Genomic DNA, 5,727 nt, shown 5'->3' on the forward strand with positions numbered 1-5,727 from the left:
GAAGCGGCACATACGCGGCTTGATTTGCGGGCGGTACAGCCTGAGATGCGGAGTGTACCCCACACGCTGCAGAGGGAAGTAACTTGTTTTCCGTGTTATGCCCCAGAGTAGTTGTCTGGCTGTATCAGGGCTGAGTTCTGTCCGAGTTAAAGGCAGAGGGCAATGGGAAGCCAGGCCAGCTCCCAGTGTAACTCCAAAGCACAGCTGCGACAGCCTTCCACGATTAAACATTTCGTCTGTTTCAGTGATGTCCTTTTGAAAACTGCCGACACCGAACGTGGAGGTTTATTCCTTCACTACAAATTTTGACACAATGTATTTTCTGCACTTTTGCCAAACTTCTCAAAACTTTTCACTAAGAAGAAGTACTCTAAAACATCATCATCATAACCATAAGCACAATTAGGGAAAAAAAAAATCTGTTTCGTAACTATTTCTTCCAATTTTTTCCTAATCAATTTTACCTTGAAAAAAAGTCTTACACAAATACTGCATAAAATTCTCCTCTGTTTTGGGGGCAGATTTATTTGTGGTGGGTATTTTTAGAATTCATTACATATTTTAAGAAGAAGAATTCAACGAATTCAACGTTTTTGAGGCAACACAAATACTTACTGTGCTGTTGTGTTTTTGGTAATAATTGTTTAGTCTTATAAGAGTTGTCAGTTGTGAAGACTGAGGACAGAGAGGATCCTAAGAGAATACATTTCTCTCTGATTTTGTTTACTGTCATCCCCTTAAGATAATATTGCTGGGCAGAAAGGATTATTTTTATTACGTGCTATGAGGTATAATAGCATTAATTAATATTTATCACATTGCTCTTTCTTTAATCACAGAAGTTTTAATCACTGCAGAATATGTCTTGTCCAGGTATTACATCAACCCTTCAATGCTGTGCACAGCAATATGCATTTATACTACACGTCTTTTTCAAAAACCATAATTAACCAGGAGTACAGAACAACGTTTAGTTACAGAAAGTTTGTGACAAAGCCATGCACTGAGTGCAAAGTGAGTTCGTCAGAATTGCTCAAATACAAGAATGTGAACAGAATACTTCCTGAAGACAAATGAGGTCATCTTAATGGGTCATTTGGAGATTTCAGCATAAAATTTGAAAGATCCTGCAGAAATATTGTTACTGACTTTTGGAAATTACACTGCAGCACAGCAGCCCATCAGATGGTTACACAACCTCAGCCATCACAGGCAAGAAAGTGAGCTGCTGAAAATTGCCCAGGAAGGTGAGCTGCAGCTGCCTGGGCAGCAAGGACACACACATTTCTGTAGCACACAGTGACATCTGTAGTGACAGAGGGGGAAATGGTAGGCTTATTGCCTATGTCAACATGCCTGGTGACACTGGTGGCTGTCCTCAGTGCCTATTGTGGGCACTGGATACGTCCCATGGTGCTGCTCTGCACGGTAGGGAGGGCAGAAACATGCTGTCTTGGCTTCTCATCAAGGCTGTCAAGCTGCAATCTGCATTATCATAACTTAGAGCTCCTTACATCAGCATGATCTTGCATTGCTCTTTTCTAAACAACAGACTCAGTCCCCTGAGGGCAGCACATTTAGAAAAGCCAGTTCTCTCCTCCCAGTGTTCTGCAGACCCAGGCATCTTCTCTATTTTGTCTGCATCAAGAAATATCACAAGATGTAGGAATTGTGTTTATTTTTGTATTTGATGCATCATGGTTTCTTTTCACATAAGCATTGCATGAGCGCTAAGATGTCTGAAGAAACATCTTCCCTTTTCAAAGCAGTTTTTCACATGCTTCCTCTAAAACACAGCAACTCCCCTGAGCCATGATCATGCTTTTACATGGAGGGCTGACTTGTGTTTTTTTGGCAGGTTTTAGCAACTTCATTTTAAAACATGCCCTGGAATTTGCTTGACGCAATCATCTGGAAAAGGAAAGAGGTCATTTCTATCTTCCTGATGCAGAAAAACTTACTGGCAGCTGTTTATGGTGGGCATGAGCCTAGTTCCTGGCAGTGAGGAAAAGAGTTGAAATCTAAGCTATAACACCATCATCTTCATTGCACTGCAGTGGTTTATAATATTGCAAAAGGGTTTTAACTGTTGTTCACTAGCTTAAAAGGACTGTGAGACAAAGACTGTAAGGGAAAGTGGCATACATAAGGCTGGCTCGTAATATCTTGTGCTCTAGCCAAGGGTCAACTAGGAATATTTGTATTTGGGAAAAATCATTACAAAGTGTCCACATTAGTCTTTTAAAATATTAACTCCTTCAAAGTTGCTGGTAATCAGTTAACTCAAGACAAAACTGTTGTTTTAAATTCCTCTTTAGATAAGAAGATTTTCACCAATGGAATGAATGGAGTGAGAAGTTTGAAGGAGTGAACATATGGCTACATCAGAAGGGATTGTGACCCCCCCCATAAAATGGCTTACATCCTTTTTATGGCTCTTTAAAGTACACAGTGGGCCTATCCAAAGTCAAGCTGCCACTGGCTAATCTAAACTGGAAACAACAATACCCTGCCTGAGCACTGTTGTGCATGTGTTTGTCGTGTTTGTGTAACGTTTCCATCCCTAGGGGCTGGCCATTATCCTCACTATTTGTTTTCTTCCCTGAATTGCCTTCATCCAACCAAATTCTGCCAGCAGTTACACCAGGGGGACCCTATTAAAGGCAAATGGACTCAATGTTCTTCCTGAAGAAATGCTCATAATTTAAGCTGGGACAAATTTAAGTGGGACAAATTTAGAGTAACTCAGCCTCAGGTACTTTCTTGAGGAAAAAAAAAGGTGATTAGAAAGGCAATTCTTCTGTCAGTGAGAGCTGAATCTGCTCTAACTCTGCCTGCTGCAATCCCACCCATTCCAGCCTGCAAGAGGGCACATAGGACAGGGACTGCAACACCACTTGCAGCCCCTGCAGTGCTTGCTGGTGCCCATCCACGGCCATCACAGCAGCCAGCACAGGGGTTTCCACTTGGGGCACAAAACCACATACAAATCACAGTTTTTCACACTCCCATTGACTTACATGTGCCTCAGTGCAGGACTCTGGGTTTCATTTGCAGCCTGGCTGGATGAAAACTGTCTCGTTCAACTGAGTTTTACATGGGGTTTGCACTAGCTCCAAAAGCTTAGTCTTGCCTCTCATGCAAATCAGAGGAACTACTGCTGCAGTATTATGTTTTTGCATTGTCACGGGTGAGAGGTAGATTGGAAACTGAGCGCTCTTGTGCTTACTTTTGTATTCCAGACCTGGGGACTGTCCTATGCTCTTTTGATTTAAGAAAGTCAGTGGGAATTTTCAATTCTTTTTATTCAGTTCAAGAAGATAAACTTTATCTGTGAATGGCAGGGCCTCTCCTTAATTATCCTGAGAAAATAACTTCATATAATGCAACATAGTGCCTTCAATTCACTAAATAGAATATTTCTAATAATAAAAATTATTACCAGAAAAAAGTCAAAGGGTTTTAAAGGATTTGTGAGGCAGCATAACCCAGTAACTTCAGGAAACACTGCATCTGCTGCAGAGCCAGGAACAGAGCTTAGAGCTCTGGAGTTTTTTTACTACTTTTTAATGCTGAGTTTGGTAGTAAAGTATGAATAGTCAGAGTAGAATACTGCATTTTAATTTAAAAGCATCTGAAAATGTTGCTAGGAATATGTGAACCATAACAGATCTTCAATTTAGCAGAAGGTAAGAAATTTATCAGTGTCAGCTCCCTGGTTACCAGGCTATTGACACAGTTCTTAGAAAGAGAAGTCAAATATACATGTGCATTAAGCATACTGCATTTCTGAAAATGATGTTTTCCATTAATTATGAAAACATAGAACCTTCTGTGTGAAAACACAGAACCTTGTTAACAGAAGATGGACAGTAAATTACTGAATCACTCAGCGAGGTAGGTAGGAAATTCCTGGTACCTTGTCTAACTCAAACCAACCTGAAATTACAACATGACCTGTAGCAGGATGTGTCTAAAGTAGGGCCTTGGACGCACAATATATAAACGACAACTCCTGTGGAAATGCTGAATGCAGCATCTCTCATTACACAGGTTACCACCACAGTAATTACACTTTGGATATGTAACCTGGCTTGGCCATCACAGCTGAATTCTTGTTTACAACAAATACACTGAAGTTTACCTAGCTGTGCCTTTTTAAAAAAAATAATGGGAAAACATAGTTCCTGAGGTAAAAGAAGACAAGGTCTTTCAATAAGGAAAGGATGTCTATAAAGGATGGTGATAATGGCTTGTATGTAATATTTAATTTCTCCTACAAGTTTTTGGCAGGGAAAGGAGTGGGTGGGTGTGCTTAGGAAGCTACACCAGAAGGTGGGGCCTTCTTTCTTCAACCTTTTTTATCTTTATTTTTTCATTTCTCCTTTGCTGTCTTTCTTCTCCATTTTCAACTCCATTACTATTCAGCATTACTAAGGTAGTCCCTAAGGAACCGCAGTCCAGGTACATAATTTCATTTGGGTAGTTGGGATACAGTTAAGCACAAAGGAAGAAATTCTGAAGATTGAGTAAGACAGGGCTATAGAAGGAACTGAAGGCAAGGGTTATAGAAGGGTTTGGAAGGAAAGATAATACTGAAATGAAGAGAGTAATATTAAAGCTACTGCAGTGTTTCAATTTTCCTTAATTATTTTCTTCTATTTCTCTTCAAACCTATTATACCTTTTCTACTAGTTCTAGTTTCTTTTCATTCCTTTTAGGGATTTTTCATTATTTTGCATTTCTGTTCAGCTCCAAAGTCCTTGACATGTCCATTTCTCCGACTTTCTGTCACCACCTGTGTGGGTGAAAAATAGGATTGCAAAGATTTTCTTCAGTACTTCAGAGAAAAATGGGCCAGGAATCAATATTGCTATACTGGCATAAAGCAGTGATCATTGAGATGGAGGGGTATTTCCATCTGAAAGCATTCTACCTTGCTCTTTTCATGAATAATGAAAGAAATCATGACATTCTTGTTGGGCTGGGTTAGCCAAAAAAAATCTTTGGAGCACATGAAGGGACTACTACATTTTCATTTCCATGCTTTGTTTACTTACTGTGTTCTGGGGGAAAAGAAATGACCACTAAAAGGAAAGATTTTTGTCCCCATTTTGAAAAGATTCTATTCTGAAGAATTGATGGATGCAGGCCACTGACACCACTGCTATATGAGTTCCAAAGAGGTTCAATACAGAGCTCTTTCAGTTCTAGAGATACAGAATCTTAGCAAAATGAGAAGTTCGCCAATTTGCATCCATTCGAAGTCTAGGTTTTCAGCCTAAGATAAACAGGACTTTTTTTTTTTATCAGTGACAAGTGGTTTGATGTATTCTGTGTATCTTAAACATGCACCTAATAAGAAGAATTGTTTTTCTGGGGGAATGTTCATCTTCATGTGATTCAGTACAGGGAAAGTTTAAGCCTAATGGTTGGGGCTACGAACCTAAAATCAAAGAATTAAATGTAATGTAAAGGGAATCACATTCTACGTGAATAAAGAACAGGCAAATCTATTTCTGGTTAAGACAAAGGATATTTACATGACTATTTTTTTTTTGGTGATTTAGCAGTTGTGCAAGAAGCACTCTCCAAAAAAGGCAGCATCAACAAAATGACTGCACAGCTCATTGCAGATGAGACACTAACATGTTCTTGATGACAAAAGAAGAAACACTGGCATTCAAGAAGGAATGCTTGTTCTCCCCTCAAAAGAATTGATAACCA

Source organism: Corvus kubaryi, unplaced genomic scaffold, assembly GCF_017639235.1.
Source record: "Corvus kubaryi isolate FWS band 111438036 unplaced genomic scaffold, C.kubaryi_AGA036_p1.0 37354, whole genome shotgun sequence".
NCBI classification, from domain to species: Eukaryota; Metazoa; Chordata; class Aves; order Passeriformes; family Corvidae; genus Corvus; species Corvus kubaryi.